Consider the following 16,670-nt stretch of genomic DNA (forward strand, 5'->3'; position numbering starts at 1 on the left):
GCGCGGTCTCAAATTAGTAGTGCGGCAAATTGTATCACGCGGTCCTATGCTTCCTTTAATGGCTGTGATGAACAGAACTATCACCATGACACAGCGATATTAAAAGTAAAGTACATTAAAGTAAATTTTATTGCATAAAAACACTAGAAATGGTTCCACTACTGATGTCTTCCGTCTTGCTCCGTGGTTTCGATTCCCCGGTTGTACGTGACAAGGAGTAGGGTCGCCTGTCCAACCCCATGTTTTTTCCGGGTCCCCCCACGAATTATTTATCAAATTCAAATCAACATTGGTCTTGTGGTCTTACAGGGAAAAGATGGGCTTCTGATATCCAATATTCAAGACAAAATAAACATTTTACCATGGTGTTTACCATAATGCGTTTCAGCGCCATTTGGAACAAGGGACTCAAAGAACAGGGCTAGACATATTCCACAAGTCACGTCAAATGGTGACGCTATATTCTTATCTGGAGAGCATGCGCAATAAATACCATCGGTGTAGACTGAAAAAAACAGACGCTAAAGATTGCCATTCACATGAGACTTCTGGCGTGTTTCGCCGAACATAACTGATTAGATATTACAGTAAAAACAGAAACGATTGAATGTAAATCAGTTTATATACATTCATATTACATTATTATATGCGTTGCGACCCATTTTTGTCAATTTCTGGGTCCCAAATATTAGCGATTTAGCTCCTTTAAAATACCGAGTATTAATTCATTATATCAGGTAAAACTAAAAAAAAATAAATCCTGGCCAGAGGATATCTGGCATTACATCTGACTACCATGATATCAAACAAACTAAAGACGAACATTTCACAAGATAAAAAATTTATTATAAACTCATTATGCATATATTTATATTTTAATGGTCATGTTTGTCTGGAATATATATGGGTACATTTATGTATTAAAATATTGGTGTATGACGTAAATAAATTTGCAATTACACGAGATTCAATATATATATTACATAATTACAATGTATGCAGTAAAACTAAGAACAAATTTCATGATAATGCCAATGAAGAGGTAGAATCAATATTCTCAGATTGGGGTAATCATAAGAACTCTAAAAAAATAAAATATAAAATAAACTTCTATTATAAATACATATATTGTATAATTAGTAACAGACAATAAATATGAAATATTTTAATGAAGTACGTTGATGTCATATTGACAGCCATCTTTGTCCATCCTGGTTACAACATGACCCATAGGTCTTTAGTCACAGCCAATCATAATCAAGATACTGTTCATGACGTCACATAAACCATTCAACTGAAATAGAAGGAATGAAATAGAATTTAAACTGAGAGAGAGAGAGAGAGAGAGAGAGAGAGAGAGAGGTTGTAGCTTGGTAAAAATATAATTTACGATTCCGATATTAAGACTTTATAAACATCGTAAATTTCATTTCTGCAGTCTCGTCAATGATAGGCTTATGATTTTCAAAGAGGCATTATTAACACGTTGCCGTTTAAAAACATATAATTTACAATTTGAATACTATATTGAGTTTCTTGGTGGAACTGATAATGAGAAATTTAAACTTACATATTTCAATAATTAATTGTCTCCCACGATAAATCTTGTTTATAAGGCTGCTCTTACACCATCCATTATGTTCTTCAGCTTCTTATCACTATCAACATATCCATCCCCATTCTACAAACATATATACAAATATTGTTTATTTATTTTACAAACATACTAAACTTAAGTCGTGTGTCTACAATTAGTTCCGCTTGAGAACAGACACGAAGCTAGTTGACCGACATTTGAAATTTACAGCGTAGCTTATGTCGCCCTACGACGCGACGAAACTGACGGCAACTAACCGCGACTGAGAGCTTATGTCGCTACGACGAGATTTATCCAAGCGACGATTTTAGTCGAAAGCTAAGTATTCTTAGATAATTCTGAGAATTATTTATTCCGCCTAAATTTAATATCATTGAAAAAGTTTCTTTAGTCTTTGTGTGTATGTCAGATATGAAACGGAGTAGAAACATATTACAAAATAGTATACAAATGTTTGCATATGGCGGCCATTTAACGTCCTACTGTTCTACTCCGACTGGGATAATGAAGACGGGCATACGCCAAACAGTGCTTGGACAGTGGCGTTATGGCGTACTCTTATATCGACATATCAAATTCCAACTGCCGAGAGAGTTCTTTTACGTGCACGCCAATGTGTCTTGTCAGGCAACTCCCCCACATCACTGACAAGGGAGAACCACACCGGAAAATCCAAAGAACTAACTAGGCCAAAACCGGGATCGAACACTTGAGCCAACGTCTTACTCACCGAGCCATAGAGGCCGCTTTCACTAATATAGCTATTGAAGGCGACGGACATATGGCATGCAGTGTGCTATGGCGGGACACTTCCTTCAACTGTAAGACCTCTAGCATATTCACACTCTCGGGTTTGCAGACATTTCTCATTGCTATGCCCTCCATCCTGCACTAATGATAAGATGGAAACCAGGTGGGGAAACCCTGAGGTCTACTTTCTCAACCAACACGGGGGCAAACTCAACATGACACCATAATATAACAATGGAATCTGTAACTATAGCAACGTACCTTCTTGGAGTGAAGTAGTTTGCCGCCAACAATCTGAACCTCTAACCAGCCGGTAGCTTGTGGAGTACCTTCGCCAGTCTATAACAAAATGAACAAATTAGGTGCTTTACAGTTAACAAATGTGGGCGTAATATATTAACTAAGAACCGACAACAACGTCATCGAAGCCATCTTGGAATTATAACGTCATATCGATGCTCAATTGTCCAAAGAACAGGCCTGGCAAGTTTCATGTCGATTGTACACAAACTGGCGGAGCCTGGTGCCTTTTTGAGGAACGGTGCCCCAAGTAGAAGTTTAAAGGCTATTAATGGTTACTCACTGTACTAGGCCTATAACCTTAGGAAAAGGTGATAACTTTTGCAATATTTACGAAACCATATGAAACCATAAGAGTCTATCCGCCTAGTTTCTGGTTAACTTCCTCTGTGATATCGCAGAAAAGATTCAGGGAGAGAGAGAGAGAGAGAGAGAGAGGGGGAGAGAGAGAGAGGGAGAGAGGGAGAGAGAGAGAGAGGGAGAGAGAGAGTGGGAGAGATAGAGAGATAGAGAGAGAGAGAGAGAGAGAGAGTGGGAGAGAGAGAGAGAGAGAGAGAGAGAGAGAGAGGGATTTATAAATACTTCAATTACAAAATTAATTTTGTCCCCGAGGAGTAAATTCACATTTTAGGATCTACTTACGATTTCTAATTGTTCGGGGAATTCCTCTTCCAGGTCCTCTTTAAGGGCCCTGTACTGAAATAAAAGAAAACAGAGAAATTTATGAAACACGTAGCCTGCTAGCGTAGTTTGATCAAAGAACATCCCATTCGTTACGCCATCGTCGCCATCTTTGAATGTTAATGTCATATCAAACATCGATCTAACGCACATGCGTCAAATCATTTCACCGCCCAATATTACCTGTACAGAGGGACAGATATACGAACTCGTGTTATTAGTATCATACTAAAAGATCATTTTAAACGATTTTTGAAATTTATCATGAAAGATTAAATAATTACCTTGGCGGCGTACCCTCATGCACCGCTGGAAAAAAATATTGGAAGATAATTACTGGTACTATTCATAAAATAACATGATATGGTTGACTGACTTACATAACATGGATTATTATAAACATGATATGGTTGACTGACCTACATTTTAACAGTATGACGTTAAACCCCATTTCATTTCATTTCATTTCATTTCACTGACTTACATAACATGGACTATTATAGTGTTGATATGGTTGACTGACTTACATAACATGGACTATTATAATATTGATTCGGTTGACTGATTAAAGGAGGCATTATGCGAGGGTTATTAAAGTATGGCCGTCCCCGAATGTTATATAAATTATTATTAATACATTTATTCCCATGACAAGCCTATAATCAATTCTCTAGATCATCGGGTGGCCTAGATATGGAGTGGATTAGACCATTAGACCCCCCCCCCCCCACACACACACACATACCATCCTCAGAATAAAAGGGACACCTGGATTCGACACTAGTCATGTGTCACTTTTATTTTTTATTTATTTATAAAATGTAAATATTCCTCACAAAATTGAAATGGAAAATAATCAGAATGTCAAGGAGAATTTTGAGGGAATGGTACAAAATTTATAAACATAAGCCCTGTGAAATTTTCAAAAACTCCTGGGCAGTAACATTGATGTCAGAAGATTTAAGTTTTACCGAAATAAAATGATTAGCATTGAAAAACAATGACTTGTCTGGGGGAGACGGGGTGGGGGTACCGTATACTCTGCATCGAGCCCGAACTATGCGTTGCCTTACAAATTACAATGCATAATATTTTTAAAACCATTTAATTACACGTATAGACCAGATAGATTGTATTAGATTTCAACAACATTAAATGCTTCAGGTGTCCTCTTATGTGACACTGCGATGATACAATATTGATAAATAGAAATGAAATTGGGTTTAACGTCCTACAGTTCTGTTCCGACTGGGCTAATGAAGACGGTGATAAATAGATGCATGGTTTTTATATTTATGTTTATTTTTTTAAAAACTAATTAAAGTCTAAACGTTTTTTCTGTAGCTAAAATTATATATAGAAACGTGCAAATGTCCCCCTATGTACAGCTTCAAGCGTGTTTAATAAAACAACAAAATTACAAAAGTTAAAAATTAATACCAACCAGTAGACAACGTGTATCTTTAGTTTCATTTTATCAGCTTGCTTTTATTCACGATCCGACAATCTTCAAACTTCAGTTCAAGACTTGGTGATGTATACGTTACTATGGCAATAACTCGAAATAAGTCGATTTATATATTATATACGCTCAGAGAAGCCGGGTAGGTCACGTGAACTATAGTCTAGTATAGTCAAAGTTGTATAAATAACTTGAATGGGAATAAAGAATCTATAGTGTGTTTCAAGTTTATACACGGTCTGTGTCTGGTTCGTGCTAAATGATAAGGCCAGCTCAATTTGTCGTTATAGGTCACGAGATGTGAACAGGGCTAGCGCTAAGCCTAACTCTGGACCTAGCCCTATTGCTTACCTTAACCCAAACCTACAATCTCGCCAACAATCACGTGCCCTAACCTTATTTACATCTCATGCAGCGACCTTGACAAAAATTGAGCTGGCCTTAACAAATAGATTTAGCCTTGTGACTGAAACCCTTGTGCTATTTTTCACTGAATAATAAAAATAAGACGAGTTGTTATCACATACTGTCTTTAATAATAATATGAACATAATAATAATATGAACATTTGTATAGCGTCAACTCCACACTTAAAGTATGCTCTATGCGCTTTTTACACACAATTTTAAATTAGATATAACGTTGAAATAGGTATGTTTTAAGTCTGGATTTGAAACACTCAATAGAAGGAGCACTTTTGATGAACACTGGAAGATCGTTCCATTTTGATGGAGCAAGAAAACTAAAAGCTCTTGCCCCAAATGTTTTCATTCTCCACCTTGGGATCACCAACTATATTTGGTCACATGAGCTTAAACTCCGGGAAGGCTTGTAACTTTGAATTAGTTGCTAGGTTATTAACACATTGATAGGTCAGCGAAAAAATCTTGAAATCAATCCTTTCCGACCTTGACAAAAATTGAGCTGGCCTTAACAAATAGATTTAGCCGTCTATGTAGTAAGTATAGAAGAACCGCCCACAAACAAACAAAAAGCTGGAAGAAAAGCCCACGGACAACACGCCTCACACCTGATTGTCGCCAGTTGTCGCGTTTATAAAATGGCCGCAACAGTTTTCACACGAATTATTTGTCAATTCAAATCAACATTGATGTTGTGATCTTACAGGGAAAAGATGGGCTTCTGATATCCAATATTCAAGAAAAAATAAACATTTTACCATAATTCGTTTTAGCGCCATTTGGAACAAGCGACCCAAAGAACGAGGCTAGACATATATCACAAGTCATGTCAAATGGTGACGCTATATTCTTATCTGGAGAGCATGCGCAATAAGTACCATCGTTGTAGACTGGAATAACCAGACGGTAAAGATTGACATTCAATTGAGACTTCTGGCGCATTTCGCAGAACATAACTGATTAGAAATTACAGTAAAAACAGAAACGATTGAATGTAAATCAGTTTATATACATTCACATTACATTATTATATGCGTTGCGACCCATTTGTGTCAATTTTTAGGTCTGAAGTATTAGCGATTTAGCTCCTACCGTAGTATGTCCTATGCCAAATTTTTCACACATCAAACTGTATGGCGTATATGCCCGTCTTCATTAGCCGGGTTGGAGCCGAAAAGTAGGACGTTAAACCGCATTTTATTACTGTAATAGTTATAATAATAATAACTTTATTTGAGAAGGGTAAAGGATTAGGCTACAAAAGCCTTTCTACCATCCTGCCCTTCATGAAAATATATAATACAAAAGATGATAGCATAACAGAAAAGAAAAAAAGAAAAAGGTGCACAATGGGTAAAAAATAAATAAGATAACAATTGTGTATAGCTGTCTAGTCGTTCGGATGGGACGAAAAACCGAGGTCCCGTGTACACATTGGCGTGCACGTAAAAGATCCCTTGGCAGTTGGAATTCGATATAAGAGTAGGCCGTAGCGCCGCTGCCCGGGCAAAATTTCCCTCATAGCACACTGTATGGCGTATGCCCGTCTTCATTAGCCCAGGTTAGGAGCAGAACAGTAGGACGTTAAACCCCATTTCATTTCATTTCATTTACAATTGTGTATATTTTTATTTTATTTTAGTGGCCGCCATTAATACAAGTCATTATCAATCTTTTCATAGATAATGCGAAAGCAAGATGGCTGACCTTTAAGTGCAGGTGCAGGTGCAGTTCAAGTCTACGTGTGACAGCGTGTCTTGCGGCAGGTGTGTTCTAGAATTTTAGGGAATCCATTTTTACGTATGTTGGAAGATTTATACTTCCGTGTAAAATTTCCATCGTTTTTTATATTAAAATTATTCAACATCCTTGTATTTTAACGGAGAAAGCACGCTGTCTCATATACCCAGAGGAAAACTAATAAAATTCCCCAACTAAATCTCGATGTGGCCGATTCTACAAAATGATTAATTCAAACTGTTACTGTTCTACTCATTAAAAAAAACAACAAAATACACATCACCTCGTGCATATCTTGTATAGATGTAGTTAAATATACATTATGCAAGAGCTAAATCTGTCTATTGCAGGTCTTTCTTTAGGCCTGAATTTTTTTCTAAATTATTAATTAGACATTAATTAACTTATCCGGGCCATAATTATATCTCGATGGCATCAGGTTTTTCCAATATTAAATAGATTAGAACGATTCAGCCATATTTAGATTTGATTTAAAAATGGAGGAGCGAGACTTAGCTTCGAACAACCAGTACGGTGGTTAAAATTATTGCACACGTCTTGTCAAAACTTCAAAGGCTAATATCTTCGCTCGCAATAGAGTAATTTGAATGAAATTTTCAAATTATTTATTTTACATTATCTATTTTCGAACTATTATAGCAAGAATGGCTCGTTCTTTATCTAAATCTTACATAATGTATCTTTAAACATTATGAGGGGGTGGGGGGGGTGCTGAGGCTAAGTGCATGTCCTTTTTAAAGATGCATCATGTAAGATAAAGAGTTTGTCGTTCTTGCTATAATTAACAGTTACCTTAAAGATACATTATGTAAGATTTAGATAAAGAGCTGGCCATTCTTGCTATAACGGTTCATAGAAAGTCAAATTACTTTATTCTGAGCGAAGTTTTGACAAGATAAGCCTCGATTTTCAAGTACCATTGCTAAGATAATAAACATCCATTTTTATTTTAAATTATTAAATCGCGCAGTTCATAGAGATTTTACAACGTGGTTTCCCCTAATAGTCAGTATAAAAAATTGCCGCGTGATTTTACAAAACAGCCACCACCTCCGGAAAAACAAAACAGCCAAAGTGCATTTTATTGAAATAGACTATACACTGTGAATCGAAACTTCGAGTAAGGTTTATCATTCCCTAATTTAAATTCAATGTGCACTGACGGTTGACATCTTGAATTCCTAGCCAACAGTCGTGATTTAGGACTTTTATGACTACGTAGTCATAGCGACGCCCCGTCTATCCATCTCTAATCAAATACTAATCGTATGCACTATATTCTTCGCGTAGATACTTACTATGGGTGATGCGGTCCAATTGATCGCGTTGTAAATTCATTTATCATCATGACAAAGCAATATTGTTGAAAGGCTAGAATATATATGGAGAGAAATGGAGTTTAACTTCCACTCGACACAAACCCGGTCATCTCGGGACTAACATATGGTTTAATTTTATTTCAATAATTCGCTTGCGCTTAGGGGTGTATTTGGGGGCTGCAGTCGGGCAAAACATTTTTTTTTTCGGGCGATCATCAAATTTCTCGGGCTATAATGATGAAAAGAATAAAATTTTAGTGGATATAAAAAAAATGAAAATGAGCAAATTATGCCATTCCGTAAAATGAAGTGTTCTAAATCCGGGACTTTTATTGACCATTGGGGGGGGGGGGTGCAATTCCCAACCGGAATTTTGAGGTTAGTGCTAAATGATAAGGCCAGCTCAATTTTTCGTCATAGGTCACGAGATGTAAACAGGACTAGCGCTAATCCCAACCCTAAACCTAACCCTGGACCTAGCCCCATTGCTTACCCTAACCCTAATCAACATTCTCGCCAACAATCACTTGCCCTAACCCAGTGCCGGACTGGGCCCACCTGTTCACCTGGGCCTTAGACTATAAAGAAAAAAGAAAAAAGAGAAAGAAAAAAGAAAAGACCTGAGGATTACTTTGGCTCCTTGAAGCTAAAGAAATAATTTGTTACTTCTTAGAGAACAATTAATTATCAGTTATCATCACAGTAGTAAACAAATATCATCTAAAGCTCGTGAGGTTCAGGAGCTTATGATAATATTCGTTTACTTCTGTGAGTGCGAAGATTCTCGCTATATTCTGTGATGTGCGTCAACAGAACTGTCAAATACGTGTACTGTATGTATATTATAATTCGCATTATTTTCATCACGGAGAATAAAAGGTTGTTTTTGTTTTGACACTCAAGAGAATTCTCAAATTCATCTAATGATAGTGCTCTTAGGTCATTCTGTTATCTCATTGTATCAGGAAATCAAAAATTAGCCTTCTTCTGCTTTGGTCTGAAATGCTTGGAAAATGGATTTGCGGAGATAATTTTTAAAATTTTCCTAGGGGGAGACCCCCCCCCCCCGGACATTCGCGCGCCTTCGGCGCGTACTTGTGTGGGCCTTGGTTAATGACCTGACAAGTGGGCCCTAACCTTATTTACATCTAAGACAACTTCTCTACGTTATAACCATCGGTGGAAGAGGCGGACGCATAATATTTCGATAAGGGGTGTCAATACATGGGCATGATTTGTAAAACATGTCTGAACACGAGTATAACAATTAAATTCATCAGCTACATTCGCACCTCAAGCAACATAAAGCTCAAATTTAAACGATCCATACAAACATAATACTAATTTAAACTGCTACTGTCCGCACCACTATTAAATGACCATGGAAGCAAATTTTGTGACGCTTTCTAAAAGAAAAGTCGCATGTCATGGAAGGGTTTCGCTGCCAATATTAAATGCTGCAACACTGTCTTTACTATTGATTACGTGTAAAAAGTACAATGTACAAAGTCTTAATACCAGTAATGATGAAGTCAAAATACCTCTAAGGCAAGAGTTAAATGTAAAACGTCAAATTTTAAAGGACAATATTGGTGTCAGTCGTTATCACATATGTGATAGAACTTACTAAACACGCTCCAAATATAATTTTAACACAGAGATCATTGCTACGATAGCTGAGTAATACAGGTTTCCTGAATCGGAAATGACGAACGCCAAAGGAAAACACGAGTCATACCTCTATATAACTGACTGATGTGACGAGTGATAACAGATACACGGTCGAATTTCTGCTCACTAATAATTCCTTCCAATTCCAAAAGTTGTTGTGTGAGACTGTGAGAGGATATCTGACAATTCATAAAAAGAATTGACTGCCGCTAGATAAGAGAACACGAAAGAAAAACAAAAAAAGTCCGTGCATTAGCATGTTTTTATAAGGTATAGAATGAATATAAACAAGGGAATGTACGGACTATTTCTGTTCTCTTATCTAATGACATTCAATTACTTTATTGAATTGTCAGGTATCCTCTTACAGTCCTATATAACAACTTTTGGTCTTGGAAGGAATTATTAGTGAGCAGAAATTCGGCCGTGTATCTGTTATCACTCGTCACATCAGTCAGTTATATAGAGGTATGACTCTATAGAGGTATGACTCGTGTTTTCCTTTGGCGTTCGTGACTTCCGATTCAGGAAACCTGTATTACTCAGCTATCGTAGCAATGATCTCTGTGTTAAAATTATATTTGGAATGTGTTTAACCAGCTCTATCACATATGTGATAATGACTGGCACCAATATTGTCCTTTAAGTGTCTAATGACAAATGTTTTGTTAGAAAATGCCTTTTTTGACGTGTCTACGTTTTACATTCTTTCTCATTGCATTTTACATTTGCGCTCTGTCACCTCCAATTTGCCCTTCACGCTTTCTATATAGCATCTTTCGCACAGCATCAACTTTCATCATGTTACATATTAGTGAAAAGCACGTTCATTTCGAAATACGTAAATAGTTTTCTTGTGCAATCGTATTTTCATAACCCTAACCCATACAGTGTGCTATGAGGGCACCATGGTCTACTCTTATATCGAATTCGAACTGCCAAGGGATATTTTACGTGCACGCCAATGTATACACGAGACCTGGATTTTTCGCCCATCTGAACAACTAGATCCTCTGTCCTTGACCATTGACATGGGGAAACCACGTCCGAAAATCCGATGAACTTTAACGGCCAAAGCAGGGATCGAACACGCGACCACCCGACTAGCAAGCCAGGGTTTTATCCACTTAGCCACCATGGCTCCCACTTTAAACGAGACGGTTGGACATTTAGAAAATGTCCGGACGTAGAATAACGTTCTTTCGGGATCGTCTTTGAAATCGTTGTGTTGTACAATTACGATTTTTTTTCCGGAGGTGGTGTCTGTCTTGTAAAATCACAAAGCAAGTTTTATACGGAGTGAGTTTATGTTTATATGAGAAGGTCACTGGATAATCTTTCCTTTAGTGGGTAGAGGTCTGTCCGTTGCGCATATTTTTAAAAAAATACAGATACATATATTTTGTCTCATACCTTGACGGAATTTACAGGTGGCTTTAATATTTAGATCTCACTCTGTCTTTCATACAATCTGATGAAAATACAGGGGCCTGTTTCACGAAATTTTAACAAAGATAAAATCCAAATTTTAGTAATTTGATTGGATAATATTAAATAGATTTTAGTGCTTAGCAAATCAAAATTGAAGTATCTACTAAAATTTGGATTTTATCTTTAGTTATGATTTCAAGAAACAGGGCCCCGATCTTTATTTCGTTTCGGTTTTTTTATACTTTCGATGGCCTACACTAAATGAAGGTCTGATTAGCTGTACTGGGAGGTCGCGTCAGGGGTCATACTAACCCTTACCCTACCGACTTAGCCACCGTGGTTCCCACACCAATTATCAACCTGTGTGTATTGTAAGATATTTCTATCCTCACCAGTAGATGTGACATATTGACCAATATCCATATCTCTCTACACGATTACAATCTTATTGTAGTCTTTCATCGGGTCATAGTTGGCTGTGATAAGATAAGCTGTAAGAAAAATCAAAATGGTGAGTTTACTAAATTACCATAAATATGAACGAAGACGCCATTATTCCGTCATATTGCTCTATTTGTAATGTTTTATGTTGCCTGCTGATTCAGGATAATTTCAGTTGTACGCTAGAGAGCCACGGTACCTTAGAGAGTAGGGTGTTGGCTCACTTACCTGGAGCTCCCGTGTTCGATTTTTGTTTCGACCGAGAATTAAGTTCATCGGGACTTACCAGCGTGGTCCTCTCTTGCAAGGGACAACGTATAGTCGTTCGGATGGTACGAAAAACTGAGGTCCCATGTATACATTTGTATGCACGTAAAAGAACCCTTGACAGTTGAAATTCAATATAAAAGTAGGCTGTAGTGCGGCTTCCCGTGCAAAATTTCTCGTCTTCATTAACGGTTAGTGCTGAACAGTAAGACATTAAACCTCATTTCATTTCATTTCATTTATAACAAAAAATATTTTTTTGACAAAATAATTTCAAAATCATTCCGATTATGGTTGTAACAGTGTCCATCTTAGAATAATCCAGCAAGGGTTGGGATTTCATCCCTGAATAACCCAATAAGGGCTGCTAATTGGCGGGAATTTCATCCCAGAATAATCCAGCATGGGTTGAGATTTGGCGGTGATTTCATCCCAGAATAATCCAGTAAGGGCTGGGATTTGGCGGGGATTTGGAGTATGACGTGGATAAGGAAATTAATCGACAGACATAACGGGATCTTAGCATCGGTCTGAAAGGGAAAACTGGCGCATGGGTCTAGAAATTGTGGGCTGTGTCGAACAAACCAGAGCCGATGTTTAGAATACTTGAATCATACTAAATACAGGTACTTGTCCAGAGGGGATCCATGGTGTCGAGGCGCTTCCCTGCTCGGTCGTTTTGACCTCACCCCACTCCCAATACATGAACAGAAATATTGTCACAGAGCTTCTGGTTGTATAAAATACGCGGTTAACCTTCCAGACCTGACACCAAACTTGACGTTGACTCCATCTTGGACCCCACCTCAACCACACATACACGCTGTTCAAATTCGTTGGACACGCTCCTGTAATCAAAGAGTAGACTACCTAGTTATATACAAGGCCTAATTTACTTAAAGATAAATTAGGTAAGATTAGATAAAGAGCTGGCAGTTCTCGCTATAATAGTTAAAAACTAGATTATATAATGGGAATTTGCTGAAAATTTCAGTCAAATTGCGCCACTCTGAACCGAGATATTAGCATTTGAATTTTAGACCTGGCCTAAAAAACATAGTCTCGATTATCCATTTTTGGATTAAATCTTCAGTGCACTTCCGATACATAAGATGGCATCGAGAGTTGATTAAGATCTTTTCATGTTAATAAATGTCTAATTAATAGTTTATATAACATTTCAGGATCCTTATTAGTGTGTGAAATAGCCTTATTTAACGTCCGCTTCCAAAGAAGCGATAACAATGCCCGGCTAAGGACAAATTTAGCTCCTTCGCTCATTCGTACCACCGAGGTTGATAATGCATGATGAATCTGGAATGATTGAAAGGGAGAGAGGGAGAAATGGGGTTTAACGTCCACTCGACACAAACTAGGTCATTTCGGGACAAACACATGGTTCAATTTCACGTAGTGTTCTTTAGCAGTGGGAGGAAAACGGAGGACCCGGAGAAAACCACGAGGTTGGACAGGAAACCCTACTCCTTGTCACGTACAACCACGCCAGTTGACTCAATGACTGACCTTATGATACAGCGCGCATGTGCTAACCATTCGGCCATCCAATCCCCTCAGGTCTAAAGAAAGACCTACAGATTTAGCCCTTGAAGAATGTATGTTTAAGATTTTGCTTTAAAGTTACAATTTAATATTTTCTAAAAAAAAGTCAAAACATAATTATTTCTATGTCTTTTGCTCAATAGGTTGTCAACTCACTATTATACGATCATAGGTTATCTTTCTCACTCTTAAAAATCTTCACACCGGAAATAATAACACATTTACCTCCCAATTACCTCCCTTGTTTTCCTGTTCCCCACCATGGAATAGCTATCTTCAAACGTTAGAATTTGAAGTTAAAAATGATATTTTTGCCAATTTCTCAGCTGGCAATAGCGAATTATAGGATTAATAGGATTATTCTTTAACAAGGTAGGACTGTTTATAGATACCATCTATTTTAGGGCTTTTATTTTAATACATTTTAAGAATATAACTTAAAAATATGAAATTGTAACTTTAATATTGTATTTTTACCAGGGTAGCTGGTTGCATTTGGCATTATTTGGATTTATCATTGGCGTTGCTGCAGCAGACGTCGCCGTTAAATTGGCCTCATCACAGGGGTAACCATTAATTTATTTAATAATCTTAAAATTCGATAGACAATCTCCCTGTTTCACCTCAATGGTTACTTCAAAGTACATTCCCTCCCCACGTCGTAAACACTTCAATAGTTATATCAATATACCCTTATCCTGCCCCACGTCGTAAACATCTTAATCGTAGTTACACACCCCTCCTCTCTCTTTCTCTCTCTCTCTCTCTCTCTCAAGACTAAGTCTTATCCTTACAACAGATGATGATGATGATGATGATGATGATGATGATTTATTTCAGTGAATCGAACTGCTTTAAGTTGTATAACGTAACGACGAACACATCAGTTCAAGTACCATATACTGAACCTTCCAGGTGTTATAATCTTACAACACACAACTTCACAACTTGTAACAGAACTCATTACAGGTAATATACCTTGCTTAATTAGACCATAAGGTCTGTCATTAAGACGACAAATAGCCTGGTTTCCATTCCCTGCGTGTACAAAGAGTAGGGTCTAACCTCGTGGGGTTTATCTGGGTCTCACGGTTTCCTTCAATTGCTGAAAACACTTACGCGCAAGCGAATTATTGAAATAAAATTATACCATAATTTAGTACAGGCCCCTAGTTCACAAGGAGCTAAATCGCTAATATTTTGGACCTAGAAATTGGCACAAATGGGTAGCAACACATATAAAAATGTAATATGAATTTATATAAACTGTTTTACATTCAATCGTGTCCGTTTTGCCGTGAATTGTCATCAGTTATGTTCGGCGAAATACGCCAGAAGTCTCAAACCCAAGTCAGTTTCTAACGTCTGGTTATTCCAGTCAACACCGAAATTATTTATTGCGCATGCTCTCCAAATAAGAACATGATATCAGCGTTTGACATGACTTGTGGAATATGTCTAGCCTCATTCTTTGAGCACCTTGTTACAAATGGCGTTGAAACGCATTATGGTACACGATTCGTGTACCAATGGTAAAATGTTTACTTTGTCTTAAATATTGGATATCAGAAGCCCATCTTTTCCAGGTAAGATCACAACACCAATGCTGATTTAAATTGCAAAAAAATCGTGTTTTCAATGTCGAAGAATTTAGATGATATTGAGTTACGGACTTAGCTACTTTAAGTTAAGAATTTACTCAACTTTAAATCACTGTTTATGAGAAATATCGTTAACCCATTATCTTTGATACATTGAAACACCAAAAGTTTTATAAAAGGCAATATTTTAGTTAAAATATGGCGAAGAATTTTGAGTAAATTCTTAAGTCTGAGAATGCTTTGTGAACTCGAATCCAGAAGTGACCAAGTTTGTGTTGAGTGGACGTTAGTCATGGGATCTTTATCTGTGGTAGGACAACTGGAGTACCCATACAAAATCCACCAGGTTAGGCAGGCGGTTCTACTTCTTGTCACTGGTCGAAATTGCGCCACTTGAATGAATGGCAGACCTTGTGATCTAAAGCTTAGACCACTCGCCTCCCCCACACTTTAAAGTAGCTAAGTCACTAACTCAATATCATCCAAAACCTTCGACAATGAAAACACGAATTATTTGTCAATTTTAATCAACATTGGTGTTGTGATCTTAAAGGAAGAAGATGGGCTTCTGATAACCAATATTTAAGACAAAATAAGCATTTTACGATTGGTACACGAATCATGTACCATAATGCGTCTCAGCGCAGTTTGTAACAAGCGACTCGGAAGAACGAAGTTAGACATATTCCACAAGTCATGTCAAACGGTGACCCCTTATTCTTCTCTGGAGAGCATGCGCAATGAATACTATCGGCGTAGACTGGAATAACCAGACGCTAGAGATTGCTATTCGATTGTGACTTCTGGCGTATTTGAAATTAGAGTAAAAACGGAAACGATTGAATGTAAATCAGTTTTTTTACATTCATATTACATTATTATATACGTTGCGACCCATTTGTTTCAATTTTTAGGTCCCAAATATTAACGATTTAGCTCCTTTAGGTATTGTTTAACGTCTTACTTCTCTGTGCTAACTGCGTTAATGAAGATGGACATACTCCACTACTTCATGGCTAAATCTATTTGTTAAGGTCGTTGAGATGTAAATAATGGTAGGGCACGTGGTTGTTGGCGAGATTGTAGGCTAGGGTTACCTGAAGCAGTAGGACTAGGTCCAGGGTAAGGGTTAGGGTGGGATTAGCGCTAGCCCTATTTACATCTCCTGACCTTTGACCAAACTTGAAGTTGGCCTTATGAAATAGACCTAACCCTACTCTTTATTTTGATTTCCTATTATCAGGGATTCATGGGTCAGGAGTCAAGGGGGTCAGGCTATCTTTTACAGGTTACTAAGGGCATACAGGGATTTTATGTCCCATTCGAACAACCAGAAACTTTTCCGTTCCAGGATATTGTACTATTGGTAATGAGAAACCAGGCTGGAAAATCCCAAGGAACTCCCCT

General features: G+C 37.5%; 1 long non-coding RNA gene across 1 annotated transcript; it reads right to left on the reverse strand.

Annotated features, from left to right (window-relative positions):
* Window positions 1-652: 652 nt before the first annotated feature.
* On the reverse strand, window positions 653-4,930 carry LOC130012982 (uncharacterized). The gene is made up of 6 exons (XR_008788239.1): window positions 4,773-4,930; window positions 3,613-3,637; window positions 3,290-3,343; window positions 2,609-2,686; window positions 1,571-1,681; window positions 653-1,294 (listed from the first exon to the last, which is right to left on the reverse strand). It is a non-coding gene; the product is annotated as an uncharacterized LOC130012982 (long non-coding RNA).
* Window positions 4,931-16,670: the final 11,740 nt, after the last annotated feature.

The sequence above is a fragment of the Patella vulgata genome, chromosome 5 (assembly GCF_932274485.2).
Source record: "Patella vulgata chromosome 5, xgPatVulg1.2, whole genome shotgun sequence".
NCBI classification, from domain to species: domain Eukaryota; kingdom Metazoa; phylum Mollusca; class Gastropoda; family Patellidae; genus Patella; species Patella vulgata.